Source organism: Humulus lupulus, chromosome 6 (genome assembly GCF_963169125.1).
Source record: "Humulus lupulus chromosome 6, drHumLupu1.1, whole genome shotgun sequence".
In the NCBI taxonomy this organism is placed as follows: Eukaryota; Viridiplantae; Streptophyta; class Magnoliopsida; order Rosales; family Cannabaceae; genus Humulus; species Humulus lupulus.
In genome coordinates, this window is record NC_084798.1 from 138,567,792 (window position 1) to 138,583,432 (window position 15,641).

The window sequence follows — 15,641 nt, forward strand, 5'->3', positions numbered from 1 at the left end:
ATTTTTTTAATGTAAATGAGTAAATGTTGTATTACTATTCATATATATAAATATATATTTGAATAATTTATTTATTATTATGATAAATAAATTATATTAAAATAAAAATTTAATTCAAAATTAATAAAATATAAATGAATTACTTTTCAAGATTAAATGTTTGTAACTGATAATGTAATTTGTTTCACTATAGTGACTAACATTTAGTATGTAAAACTAATTAGCGACTAATTATTATATAGCTTTTATTTTATTTTATTTTGTTAATAAAATGTAATTGTTCGTGACTAACTTATTAAATAGTTTTTTTTAGTGGTAGAAAGTTAAAAATGGGGCTTATGTTGGTCATTTAGTATATTTTTAGTGACTAAAAAAGTAACACTTATGACTAAATTTTAGTCATAGAAAGTAGCATTTTTTTGTGACTGAAAATAATTTAGTTGTAAAAAGCTTTTTATGATCGATTTTTTGTGATTATGGAGCGACTTAAAAAATTTAGTCGCAAAATACTTTGTGGGACTAAATAATTATTTTAGGTGATTAAATTTTTTGTCACTAAAAGTGTTCTTTTTTGTAGTGACAACTGACTTGTGGTGTCTTCAACAAGCATGAGAAGTCGATTTGCAAGAAAGTGACTTCCCATGCTAAGCTGATCCAACATTGTAAAGTTGCTTCATATGCAACCGACCTTCCATGCTTACCTTACTACATGAAAGGTCGATTCTGGTGAAATAATTTCTCAAATCTTTCAGGTCGGTTTATGTCAAACTGACTTCTCATGGCCGATGTGTGACATCCAAATTTTAGTAGTGTTATGTGTTAAAAGCTTCCAAATGGCAGGCCAGCCATGTCATTTGTGGTCCTTATGTTAGGTACTAAGGAACCAATACTTCCTAAACCAAAATAGCCTGGAATCTTTACAAAAAGAAGCTCCCGAGATGTTGAACCATCCATATGTGAAGATGGATTCCATACTAAAAATTCATTAACTGTTACAGTGGTTGAAGGTAGATAATAAAGTATGCATATAATTTCAAATAGGAGGATCATAAATCTGTTAAGATCCCACAATCACTAAATATGGGATGTGGTTTATAATCACTTGGGCACCCTTCATTCATAAGTTAGTCATTTGGAAATGAGTTCTACTTAAATGGTTGTAACAAACCATACACATGTATGTATATATATATTTTTTATTTTAGCAGGATACACAACTTAGTTAATATCATATAGTGAAATATCATGTAACAAATATTTTTATTATTACTTTTACGTGTGTTAACTTGTTATTTGGTCAAACTCGTCAAACACCCAAGGAATAGTTATGTGAGAGTGGACTTAAGTATTTGATGTGTGATTAATGCAAAATTGTTAAGATAAATAGTGATAAATGAAGAGAAGGTGTATAGTGGTTTAGCTATTAACAAGACCTACGTCCAATTAGTCACTATTATTGATGTATGATCTTGCAAGCATTTGATATATTTAATTAAGTGAAAGATCTAGTATGGGGCTCCTAAGTTGTTGGCAATAAGAGATGCTTTCTCTATGTGGATCCCTTCTCTTATTTATAGTGAGGAGTTAAGTTACATTTGGGTTGTGGGTCTAAGTTAATGTGCTTTGCCCAAAAATAATACATACAAAAAAATAAGTAAAGTGACTCGGTTGAATGTTTTGGTTGAACCCTGTTTTATGCCACCAGACTTGAGCATAAAAGTGGATGTTATCCCTAAAAAATATGAGGATGACGTGGTGAATGAGAATGCAACACGTGACATCAAAAATTAGGGAAAAAATGACAAAGTATTGAGAAAAGACCGACGGGCAAAAAAAGATAAGTCCAGGACTGTAATGCCCCGGATTCCCTAATGTGGTTTAACGGCTGGATTTGTAGGCCGGGAGGGCCATAATTGCTTAATTTTTCCATTTAACGTGTTTATGTATGTTTATGAGAATTATATTATAATATAATGTTAATTGTATGCATGTCGGTGATATATGTTGAGACCACATTATGATGTGGGTTTGTTCGAGCTGTTCGACATGAGACGATCGTAGATTATTGATTAGCGGTTTAGTCAGAACAGGTTTAAGTGCCGGGACTTGGGTTGAGTCTCGGGGTGATTTTGATGATTAGAGCGTTACCGGGAGATAAAGGGTAACGGGATGTGAATTATTGGTGTTTATGATTTTTGAGAATAGCGGGAATTAGAGAGCGTTAATTATGATTAACGAGTTAGGATGAAAGTACCAAAAATGCCCTTGGGAGTCTTTAGAAACCATTAATTGACCTAGGGGTAAAATGGTCATTTCACCCCTAGGATAGATATAACCTTTATTAGCTGAAGAAGGTGGTGGAAAAACAGAGTCTGTTTTAGAGTTCTCCCGTACCTCCTTTTTCTCTCTGTTCTTTGTGGTTTCTGAATCAACTTTGAGGATTCTAGCTTGGGAAGCAAGCCTTGGGAGTTTGGGAGTGTGTTCCACTATTGAAGAGCTTCATAAGCCGAGCTTTGGGTATGTTTCTAACCATAGTTTCTCTGGTTTGCTCTGTTTTAGTTTTGTTTTGCAGCTGAGTTTTCTAGGGTGAATTCATAGGTTTTGTTGGGAGTTTTGGCTAGGGTTCCCATGCTTGTGATGTTTGGGATGTGTTGGGATGGTTTTTGGGTTCTTTTGGCATCAAGAATAGGCTTTGGAAGCTTGGGAATCGAGTTAGAATCGAAGGAGATGAAGAAGGTCGGTTCAGGGGTGTTCTGGGCTGGAGGTAGTGCTACAGCGCCCACCTTAGGGCGCTATAGCGCTCCTCAGGAGGGTTTCTGGCACTTGGGCGGTTCTGAGTATAGCGCTGTAGCGCTAGGGGTTGAGCGCTGTAGCGCTACCCTGTTCCTTCCAAACCCCGTTTTGAGTGTTTTTAAGGGTTTTTGACTTGGGGTTTCAATCCTTAAGGCCCGGGATCGATTATACTCACCGTGTGGGCATGTTTCGAGGTCCCGAGGGAGGTACTTAGGTTAAGACCCTATTTTTGTGGATTCTCATTAATGGAGGTTATAATTGGTTGTGATTAGGTAACCGTTAAGGAACTAAAAGATCGATCGTTCTCAGGGGTCGTCTTTCTCATACTTCTCGCTCGAACTTGAGGTAAGAAAACAGTGTATGGATACAGTTGCACCCTGTACAGGTATATGACATGCATGGTTTGATATTGAGGCTTGTTTGTTGATACATGTGAACGTGGATGGCATATTAAATGCTAATGAATGCTGATTACCTGTTCAAGACACTGACTAGTCAGGGACCGACTCTAAAGTCGACGATCACGCATTGAATGGCTCTATGGCATTAATGCGGGACCGACCCTAAGGTCGAAGAACTTATAAGCGCTTGCCTGGTCTACGACCAGATGACCATAGCCAAGGTATACGACCCTGGTGACCGTTTGTCACGTGGCTAAGGGACGTTGTCCATAGGTTCGACTCTAGAGTCGTGAGGAAGGTTATGTTGGTGACTAATCACCATGCACCTGTCCTGGTCGAACATATGAAAGAATCACTTAACCGTTAAGCCCTGGTGACCCTATCGTCACATGGCTAAAAGGAGCGATGCTCGTTACTGTGACTTTTGGCTATTGTCACCTATTCGTCGAACTGATAGTCCTGGATGATTATTATGATCGTTGTTGATATTATATCGTATTCTATTGTGTTTTCTTGTTGTGCCTTGGCTCATGGGTGCTATGTGGTGCAGGTAAAGGATAAGAAAAGCTTGGCCAGCCTTGAGTGGAGAGCTTGGGCGGTGTGATGTACATACAGGGCCGCTTGACCGTCACGGTCAAGGAGTTCTCAGAGGGACTAGGGGTTTACCCTATTTTTGCCGCTTAGGCCGGCGGAGTTTGTAAATTCGGAACTGTAGCGACTCTTTTGTATTACGAACTACTTGTAAACATTTTGAAAGGCTCATGAGCAGTTTATTTACTTAATGAAATGTACCCTTACCTTTTTACTGGTTTTGTACCTTAACCTGATAATAACACTTAGATCACGTTTTTAGCCAAAGGACTCGGGTAGCGAGTCAAATTTCCGGTTCACCGTTCTCCGTAACTGTTCTGGGGTAGCCAGGGTGTTACAACTTGGTATCAGAGTAATGCCAAGGTTAAGGTTCCTGTAGACTGGCTGGGTATGTACACACATCACCGAAGACAAGCTCGACTCATGGTTTGGTAGCTATCTAAGTGGTTACATGTATAATTGCTTGAATGTGATATATATGCCTTACCTGTGTATATGAGATATTATGTTGAGCTTGTGCCCTGAAATATTATATCTTCAGCAAATGTGTACTGATTAGTACTGAGATTGCTGGCACCTGCTTATTAGTATGGTTGTTTATGAGTTATTATGTGATACATGCTGAGTGCTGAATGCCATGAACATGTATCTGCTTGTGAATACTGAGTGACTGTGGAATGTGATAGTTGTCTGTTGTTCTTGGACCGTGAGGCGGCAAGAGGTTTAGTTATTACTACCTGACTGGCCGTATTGATTATTGTTTCAGTAAGGTATCAATGACAGAATGAATTCAGGACAGGCAGACATGTCAGCTGGCCAGAGTGATCCAGGCCAGAATCATAATAACAGTCAGGGTCAAGAGAATGACCAATCTCAGGTTCCACAGCCAGCACCTGCAAACTGGCAACAGTTGTTTGATGATTTGCAAGCTATAGTGGTAAAACAGGGAGAGGAGCTTCGTCTCCTAAGACAGCAGCAAGTGCCTGTAGTGGCCAGTGTTGCAGAGGCACCTTCTGTGTCGGTGCCAGTTATTGGGCCACTGCCCGGGGTTGAAAACAGATTGGAACCTCTTTATGAGCGGTTCAGGAAACAGCAACCTCCTGTGTTTGAAGGCAGTGCTGATCCCACCAAAGCTGAACAATGGATGAGCATGATGACCACTGTTCTGGATTTTATGAAGGTAGTTGGTACTGAGAGGGTGGCCTGTGCTGCCTATATGTTTCGGGAAGATGCCCGGATTTGGTGGGAAGTGGTTGGCCAGACCAAGGATGTTAATCTCCTGAGTTGGGAGGAATTTCAGACCTTGTTTAATGAAAAGTATTATAATGACGCCATTAGAGCGGCGAAGGCTGATGAATTTATGAGGCTACTTCAGGGAAACTTATCAATAACCGAGTATGCCTTAAGGTTTGACCGTTTGGCAAAGTTTGCCAAGGAGTTGGTACCCACTGATGGGACCAGGAGAGAGCGTTTCTTACAGGGGCTACAGCCCAGGTTAGCCCGAGATGTGCGCATCACCACTGTGGCAGGAGTGACTACTTATGCACAGGTGGTGGAGAAGGCGCTTACAGCTGAAACTGCAGAGATTAAGATCTGGCGTGAAAGTGCAGCCAGAAGGGATTTCAGGAGGCCAGGTCCTCCATTTGTGGGTTCTGGTAGGGGAGTTAGCCCCAGTGATCAGAAGAGGAAGGTTCCTGACACCTTCCCAGTTCCAGGTCCTGACAGGAGACCTCGTAATGTTACAACAGGTCGTCCTGGGGGCAGTGAAGCCTGGAGGTCTTATCCCGAGTGTCCTAGATGCAAGAGGCATCACTTGGGAGAGTGTAAAGCAAGGGCCTGCTTCTCTTGTGGAGCAATAGGTCATCTGAAAAAGGATTTCCCTAAGGCAAGAAAGGAAGAGCCCAGGAAGGCAGATAGCTCGGCCCCAGCGCGAGTGTTTGCTTTGACTCAAGCAGAAGCTGAGGCTTCGCCCTCAGTTGTTACAGGTCAACTTCTTAGTGCAGGAACTGCTTATAATGTATTGATTGACTCTGGTGCTACACATTCCTTTGTTGCGAGTAGTGTTATTGATAGATTGTGTAGACCTTGTGATTTCTATGCTGTGGGGTTTGGTACTTTGTTACCCACTGGGGAGCTGGTTGTATCCAGGAGGTGGGTCAGGTCTTTGCTAGTGATAGTGGAGGGCAGAGAGTTGTCAGTGGATCTGATAGAGTTGGTTATGACTGACTTCGATATGATACTGGGTATGGATTGGTTGGCCAAGTATGGGGCAACCATTGACTGCAGGAGGAAGATGGTCACCTTCGAGCCTGAAGGTGAGGATCCTTTTGTATTTGTTGGTGCTGTGCATGGACCCCGTATTCCTATGATTTCTGTATTGAGGGCTAGGGATTTGTTGCAAGGGGGTTGCATTGGATTCTTAGCCAGTGTGGTTGATACCACTAAGGTCGTGCCAGTGAGACCAGAGGATACTAGACTTGTGTGTGAGTTTCTGGATGTGTTTCCAGAGGATTTGCCAGGGTTGCCACCACACAGAGAGATTGAGTTCGTTATAGAATTGGCCCCAGGGACGGAGCCAGTGTCTAGAGCACCATACAGAATGGCCCCAGCTGAGTTGAAAGAATTAAAAGTACAGTTGCAAGAACTGTTCGATTTGGGTTTTATCAGACCTAGCTTTTCACCTTGGGGTGCGCCAGTTCTGTTTGTGAAGAAGAAAGATGGTTCTCTGAGGATGTGTATAGATTACAGGGAACTGAATAAGTTGACAATTAAGAATCAGTATCCTTTGCCAAGAATAGATGATCTGTTTGATCAGTTGCAGGGTAAGACAGTATTCTCCAAGATCGACCTTCGTTCTGGTTATCATCAGTTGAGGGTTAAGGAGGGAGACATACCGAAGACCGCTTTTCGCACCAGGTATGGACATTATGAGTTTCTAGTTATGTCATTTGGATTGACTAATGCCCCTGCTGCTTTCATGGATATGATGAACAGAGTATTCAAGGATTATTTAGACCAGTTTGTGATCGTCTTCATCGATGATATTCTGGTGTATTCTCAGACTGAGTTAGAGCATGAGCAGCATCTGAGGTTGGTTCTACAGAGATTGAGAGAGCACAGATTGTTTGCAAAGTTCAAGAAATGTGAATTCTGGTTGTCTCAGGTGTCCTTTCTTGGGCATATTGTCAGTAAGGAGGGGATTACAGTAGATCCAACAAAGATTGAAGCGGTCAGGGATTGGCCAAGGCCAAAGAATGCTTCTGAGATTAGGAGTTTCCTTGGATTGGCAGGGTATTACTGGCGTTTTGTGGAAGGGTTCTCAAAGATTACTACTTCATTGACTGAGTTGACACGCAAGGGTCAGAAGTTTGTGTGGTCAGACAAATGTGAGAACAGCTTCCAAGAGTTGAAACAAAGGTTGATTACAGCTCCAGTTCTGAGTCTTCCTACAGACCAAGAGAAGTTTGTGATATACTGCGATGCTTCTCATCAGGGTTTGGGCTGTGTTTTGATGCAATCAGAGAGAGTTATAGCTTATGCTTCTCGCCAGCTGAAGGAGTACGAGAAGAGGTATCCTACACATGATTTAGAGTTGGCGGCGGTGGTTTTTGGTTTAAAGATATGGAGGCACTATCTCTATGGAGAGAAGTGTGAGATTTATACAGACCACAAGAGCCTGAAGTACTTCTTCACTCAGAAGGACTTGAACATGAGGCAGAGGCGTTGGCTGGAATTAGTGAAAGATTACGATTGTGAGATTTTGTACCACCCAGGGAAAGCCAACATGGTAGCTGATGCTTTAAGCCGGAAGGGTCCGGGACAAATTCATGGTATTAGGCTGATAGCCAGAGAGTTGGCTGATGATATGACCAGAGCTGGTATAGAGTTGTTGGTGGGCCAGTTGGCCAATGTTACGCTACAGTCTATGCTGCTAGAGAGGATTAAAGAGGGTCAGTTGAGTGATCCACAGCTGATCAGGATTAGAGAGGATGTCTTGGCTGGAGCATCCAGGGACTATACGGTGTCTGATTCGGGGTTGTTGAGATATAAGGGACGGATATGTGTTCCATTAAACATATGTGTTACACTGCATTGAGGCGGGAGATTCTGGATGAATCTCATACTACACCTTACTCTTTGCATCCAGGCACCACGAAGATGTATCAGGATGTGAGGTCATTGTATTGGTGGCCAGGGATGAAGAGGGATGTAGTAGAGTACGTGGCTAAGTGCTTGACATGTCAACAGGTCAAGGCTGAGCATCAGAGGCCGGCAGGGTTACTGCAGCCTCTGGATATCCCGGAGTGGAAGTGGGAAGACATCACAATGGACTTTGTGGTGGGCTTGCCCAGGACTGTTGGTCAGCATGATTCCATTTGGGTGATAGTAGATCGCTATACCAAGTCAGCTCACTTTCTACCAGTGAGGACTACTTATACTGTTGACCAGTATGCAGATCTCTATGTGAGAGAGATCGTGCGCCTCCATGGAGCTCCTAGGTCGATCGTGTCGGATCGGGACCCTACATTCACTTCCAAGTTCTGGAAGAGTTTACAGACAGCCATGGGTACACAACTGAAGCTCAGTACAGCTTATCATCCTCAGACAGATGGGCAATCTGAGAGGACGATCCAGATATTAGAAGACATGCTGCGAGCATGTGTACTGGATTTTGGTGGTTCATGGAGTAAGTATCTACCTTTGATAGAGTTCTCCTATAATAACAGTTATCAGTCTACCATTGGAGTTGCACCTTATGAGATGCTATATGGTAGGAAGTGTAGATCTCCCATTCATTGGGATGAGACAAATGAAAGGAGATACTTAGGTCCTGAGGCAGTTCAGAGGACTAATGAGGCTATTGATAAGATTAGAGCTTGGATGCTTACTTCTCAGAGTAGACAGAAGAGCTATGCAGATCCCAAGCGCAGGAACGTAGAGTTTCAGGTAGGGGACTATGTTTTCCTCAGAGTCTCGCCATGGAAAGGGGTGAGAAGGTTTGGGAAGAAAGGCAAGCTGAGTCCCAGGTTTGTAGGTCCATTTGAGATCCTGGAGAGGATTGGTCAAGTGGCTTATAGACTAGCTTTGCCTCCGGCGTTGTCGGCCGTGCATAATGTATTTCATGTTTCCGCTCTTCGGAGGTACGTATCTGATGAGACTCATGTTTTGAGTTATGAGGATCTGGAGCTTGAGCCAGATCTCTCCTTTGAGGAGCAGCCTGTTCAGATACTTGATCAGAAGGATAAAGTCCTCAGGAACAAGACAATACCTTTGGTTAAGGTGTTGTGGAGGAACAGCAAGGTCGAGGAGGCGACCTGGGAGCTGGAGTCTGATATGCGGAGTCAGTATCCCGAGCTGTTCAGATAAATTTCGAGGACGAAATTTCTGTAAGGAGGGGATAGTTGTAATGCCCCGGATTCCCTAATGTGGTTTAACGGCTGGATTTGTAGGCGGGGAGGGCCATAATTGCTTAATTTTGCCATTTAACGTGTTTATGTATGTTTATGAGAATTATATTATAATATAATGTTAATTGTATGCATGTCGGTGATATATGTTGAGACCACATTATGATGTGGGTTTGTTCGAGCTGTTCGACATGAGACGATCGTAGATTATTGATTAGCGGTTTAGTCAGAACAGGTTTAAGTGCCGGGACTTGGGTTGAGTCTCGGGGTGATTTTGATGATTAGAGCGTTACCGGGAGATAAAGGGTAACGGGATGTGAATTATTGGTGTTTATGATTTTTGAGAATAGCGGGAATTAGAGAGCGTTAATTATGATTAACGAGTTAGGATGAAAGTACCAAAAATGCCCTTGGGAGTCTTTAGAAACCATTAATTGACCTAGGGGTAAAATGGTCATTTCACCCCTAGGATAGATATAACCTTTATTAGCTGAAGAAGGTGGTGGAAAAACAGAGTCTGTTTTAGAGTTCTCCCGTACCTCCTTTTTCTCTCTGTTCTTTGTGGTTTCTGAATCAACTTTGAGGATTCTAGCTTGGGAAGCAAGCCTTGGGAGTTTGGGAGTGTGTTCCACTATTGAAGAGCTTCATAAGCCGAGCTTTGGGTATGTTTCTAACCATAGTTTCTCTGGTTTGCTCTGTTTTAGTTTTGTTTTGCAGCTGAGTTTTCTAGGGTGAATTCATGGGTTTTGTTGGGAGTTTTGGCTAGGGTTCCCATGCTTGTGATGTTTGGGATGTGTTGGGATGGTTTTTGGGTTCTTTTGGCATCAAGAATAGGCTTTGGAAGCTTGGGAATCGAGTTAGAATCGAAGGAGATGAAGAAGGTCGGTTCAGGGGTGTTCTGGGCTGGAGGTAGCGCTACAGCGCCCACCTTAGGGCGCTATAGCGCTCCTCAGGAGGGTTTCTGGCACTTGGGCGGTTCTGAGTATAGCGCTGTAGCGCTAGGGGTTGAGCGCTGTAGCGCTACCCTGTTCCTTCCAAACCCCATTTTGAGTATTTTTAAGAGTTTTTGACTTGGGGTTTCAATCCTTAAGGCCCGGGATCGATTCTACTCACCGTGTGGGCATGTTTCGAGGTCCCGAGGGTGGTGCTTACGTTAAGACCCTATTTTTGTGGATTCTCATTAATGGAGGTTATAATTGGTTGTGATTAGGTAACCGCTAAGGAACTAAAAGATCGATCGTTCTCAGGGGTCGTCTTTCTCATACTTCTCGCTCGAACTTGAGGTAAGAAAACAGTGTATGGATACAGTTGCACCCTGTACAGGTATATGACATGCATGGTTTGATATTGAGGCTTGTTGGTTGATACATGTGAACGTGGATGGCATATTAAATGCTAATGAATGCTGATTACCTGTTCAAGACACTGACTAGTCAGGGACCGACTCTAAAGTCGACGATCACGCATTGAATGGCTCTATGGCATTAATGCGGGACCGACCCTAAGGTCGAAGAACTTATAAGCGCTTGCCTGGTCTACGACCAGATGACCATAGCCAAGGTATATGACCCCAGTGACCGTTTGTCACGTGGCTAAGGGACGTTGTCCATAGGTTCGACTCTAGAGTCGTGAGGAATGTTATGTTGGTGACTAATCACCATGCACCTGTCCTGGTCGAACATATGAAAGAATCACTTAACCGTTAAGCCCTGGTGACCCTATCGTCACATGGCTAAAGGGAGAGATGCTCGTTACTGTGACTTTTGGCTATTGTCACCTATTCGTCGGACTGATAGTCCTGGATGATTATTATGATCGTTGTTGATATTATATCGTATTCTATTGTGTTTTCTTGTTGTGCCTTGGCTCATGGGTGCTATGTGGTGCAGGTAAAGGATAAGAAAAGCTTGGCCAGCCTTGAGTGGAGAGCTTGGGCGGTGTGATGTACATACAGGGCCGCTTGACCGTCACGGTCAAGGAGTTCTCAGAGGGACTAGGGGTTTACCCTATTTTTGCCGCTTAGGCCGGCGGAGTTTGTAAATTCGGAACTGTAGCGACTCTTTTGTATTACGAACTACTTGTAAACATTTTGAAAGGCTCATGAGCAGTTTATTTACTTAATGAAATGTACCCTTACCTTTTTACTGGTATTCTACCTTAACCTGATAATAACACTTAGATCACGTTTTTAGCCAAAGGACTCGGGTAGCGAGTCAAATTTCCGGTTCACCGTTCTCCGTAACTGTTCTGGGGTAGCCAGGGCGTTACAAGGACCTATGGGGAAGTCGACCAAGCCTAAACCCCCTAGGGGTGGTCAGCCCCAGTGTGTCCAAGAGAGTGGTCGACCTGACCCCTACCCTAGGGGTGGTTGGCCCTAGTATGCCCAAGGATCCCTAGGGGTGGTCGGCATGACCCTAACCCCTAGGGTGGTCGGCCTGACATGCTCAAGAACAACCTGGGTGGTCGGCCCACCCTATTATTCGTAGGGTGGTCGGCTCAAACCCCCAAGTACACTTCACTGAGAAATACTCACTCTAATTCAAACGGAGATCAATAGGCTTAGCACCCAGAAGGTCACAGGCCTAGCACCTATAGGATAAACAGGTCCAGCACCCAGAAGGTCACAGGCCTACCCAAGCTTGGGTCGTTGGGCCTAACACCTAAGTCTCACATACCAACAGAGACTTAACATCTTCCCAGAGGTTTCTATCGTGCGTTATCCACCACGATCTAGAGAAACAATGAGAAGACCCACGATCTCATAATCATGGGGAGGTGGACACATATCTCCACTACCTGATAATCTTGTACCAAACCACGATCTCCAGTACTACTGATCATGTAACAGCCCCTGGGTACTATAAATAAAGTTCCCAGGGCTTCATATAGGGGACTTTTGACTTTTTCCCTTGGATCGCTTTTTCTTGAATTTTGGAGATCTAAAGAGCATTGGGGAGAAATTCTGGGAAAGTAAGAACAAGTGAATACTTTGGTTCAACAATGTAATTGTCGAGTGATTCAATACTGAAAGCTAAGTGGATTAGGTTATTACTATACATTAGAACAGGGCTAAACCACTATAAAATTCCTGTGTGTTTATTTAAGATAATTGTACTCTGTCATTTATTCTATTTATTTTGTTCAAAAGGTGTCGTATACTGTACTTACGACCGTTGGCCAATTTCACAGGTCAATATTTTGGTGCTTTCATTGAGAGTACGAAATCAAGAAACACACTTTCATCAGTTTACGATGCCTCCAAAACCCAGTATGACAAAGAAGACTGCTCCTAGGGATTCCACCACCCAGGATCCCATAGATCCCGTTAACGAACCTTAGGTGGAGGTTGGAGATCAACCTAATGTGAAGGATCCACAGGACCAACGAAACAACACAGGAGATGAGGGTCAAATGTTTGAGAGGCGTGACAAGAATTGAAATGGCCGCTCAAAATCTCAAAGTCATGTAGGAGGAGAGGCTCAGGAGCAGGGTCGCACCGATAGGGACAAAGCAGACCTACCACCCCTACACCCTCTGTCTCGCAAGGGAAAGGAACCGATGAATAACACCAATACTTTGTTCGATAGGCTGGGGAAAGATGCGAAACCTTAGGATCTGAGGGAAGTAATCAACAAGAGGACCAGTGCTCAGGAGGGGGTACCAAGGACGTTTACCCTACCTAGTGCAGTGATCCCACCAGCAGTGTAGGCTCAAATAGATGCACTTGTCATGGCTGTCCAGGATCTGACAAAGAAACCTTCCAATACCGAGCTGGCACATAGAAGTGGGAGTCCCTTTAGTGCTAATATCCAAGCTACTCAACCACCACTGAAATATAAGACCCAGAAACTCCCAACATACACTGGGAAAGAGGACCCAGTACAACATATTGGGAAGTTCAAGGATCAGATTTACTCGGTGTGGAGCATGATTATAGGTGTAGAGTATTCCCTACCACTCTCTCTGACTCGGCTCAAGAATGGTATTGGAAATTCAAACCTGGATCCATCACATCCTGGAAGCAGTTCAGGAAGGAATTCTGCAAGGTCTTTAGTGCCGAGCAGATTCAACAAGCTTATGCCAATCAGTTACCTGACATCAAGCAAGGGAAAGATGAATCCTTGAAAGACTACATTAAGAGATTCATGAGAGAGGAAAACCGAGCGTCCACGGTAGGAGATGAAGGGATGTTCGTTGCCATCTCGGCAGGAATAATTTATCGTAGTCCCTTGTGGGATAGTATACACAGGAACCCTATCAACACCTTGCAGGAATTCCTGGACCGAGCCGACAAATACATGAAGCTAGATGATGCTATCATGAAGGAAGAAAAAGGCATAAACCATCCGACCACTATCAAGGCAAATAAAAATGGCACAAAACCGTAGGGCGGAAGTGGGGGCAATGATAAGAAGCGGAATACATCAGGGGCCGAGCAGGGTAGAGAAAAGAAAGCTAAGTCAGCACTTGCCGACAAACAAGCTAAGCATCAACCCTACCAACCCAGGTTCACTAATTATACCATCCTAACAACATCAAGGGCTGAGATTTACTTGGAAACATACTAGGAGGTACCATACCGAAAGCCACCACCCTTGCGTTCAGAAGGAAAGAAGGAGAAGAATAAGTTTTGTCGTTTCCATAATGATTATGGGCACGACACAAATGAGTGCAAACAATTGAAGGATGAGATAGAGTTTCTTATCCGATCAAGAAAACGCTCGACGTATTGAGCCAAGACCGAAACCCAAGCAGGAATCCAGAATTCTGAAGGCAGAGGAGTCCACCACTGGAGCCAACAGCTGTAGACTTCACATTGGATACCATATGTGGAGGGCCCCACTTATTAGGCAACAGTAACAATGCTCTAAGCGATATGCAACGACACTCAGACATGTGGTAGGGGAGTCTTCCCAGTGTATGGCAATCGAGGAGCGGTCTCCGAAAAATCCAAAGTATGAAAGTGAAACTCTCACTTTTATAGAGGATGACGCCAGGCACGTGAGGTACCCCCACAATGACCTTCTGGTCCTTACCATTCAAATCTCCAATGCCCGAGTGAAGAGATGCTTGGTGGATACGGCAAGCTCAGTAGATATCATCTACAAATCATCCCTCGAGAAGATAAAGCTCATGGTCAAGGACCTGACATCGTGTTCCCAAGTGATATATTGGTTCACGGGCTAACACCAGCAGGAACTATCAAACTACCGGTCATGGTGGGGGATGCCCCCAGGCACAAGACTGTGATGACAGAGATCCTGGTGGTAAACCCATCCTGATGGCGTTACACACAGCAGTATCTATCTGGCATCTATCTTTGAAGTTCCCCACAAGCGTAGGGCAAGGATGCGTACAGGGTAACCAAACGGAGGCACGAGAATGCTATAATGTGTCAGTGGTCAAAGAAAAGAAAGGACCATGCATAAACAACATGATAGTAACCTGCTGCGAAGAGAATGAGGAACTGATGAGGTTGTCAACATGGAAGTTGACGTTGAAAGAAACACTCTACTAGAGCCAGGGGCTCATTTTAACGAAGATTTATTGTTATAGCAAGTTTCCCAATGCGAGGGAAACGACATCGATCCTCGCTTTTGGGATGACGTCATGGGTGTGGGACCAGTCGAAGATCTTGACAAAGTCCTACTAGATGAGGAGGACCCAACTAGAGTAATCAAAGTTGGGAAGGAGTTAAAGGTTGAAATTAAAGCACGGTTGGTGGAATTTTTGAAGAAAAACCAGGATGCCTTTGCCTAGTCACATAAGGACATGGTTGGAATTTCTCCATCCGTGATAAGTCATGTCCTTAATATAGACAAAAACTACACACCAGTGCAATAGAAAAGGAGACTGCTTGACAAAGACCGATCTCAAGCCCTGAAGGAGGAGGTCGAGCGGCTCAAGGAAAATAGTTTTGTAAGGGAGGCCTACTACCCTAATTGGGTATCAAACCCTGTGCTAGTTCCAAACCAAACGGGAAGTGGAGAACATGAGTGGACTTCACAGATCTGAATAAGGCCTTCCCCAAAGACTGCTTCCCACTACCCAATATAGACCGACTGGTCGATACAACAACAGGACATGAAATACTCTCATTCATGGATGCATATTATGGGTATAATCAAATAAGTATGCACCCTCCCGACGAGGAACATACCAGCTTCCGGATAGACAAGGGATTGTACTGTTATAAGGTGATGCCATTCGGCTTGAAGAATGTAGGAGCCACCTACCAGCGTTTAGTGACTGGCATGTTCCGAGACTTGATCGGCAAAAATATGGAGGTATACGTCGATGACATGTTGGTCAAGTCTAAAAAAGCTGGAGGGCATGTGTCAAGACTTCGAGGAATGTTTTGCAATACTTAGAAAGTATAGCATGAAGTTAAACCCTCTCAAGTGCTCGTTTGGAGTTGGTTCTAGTAAGTTTCTTGGATACATAGTCA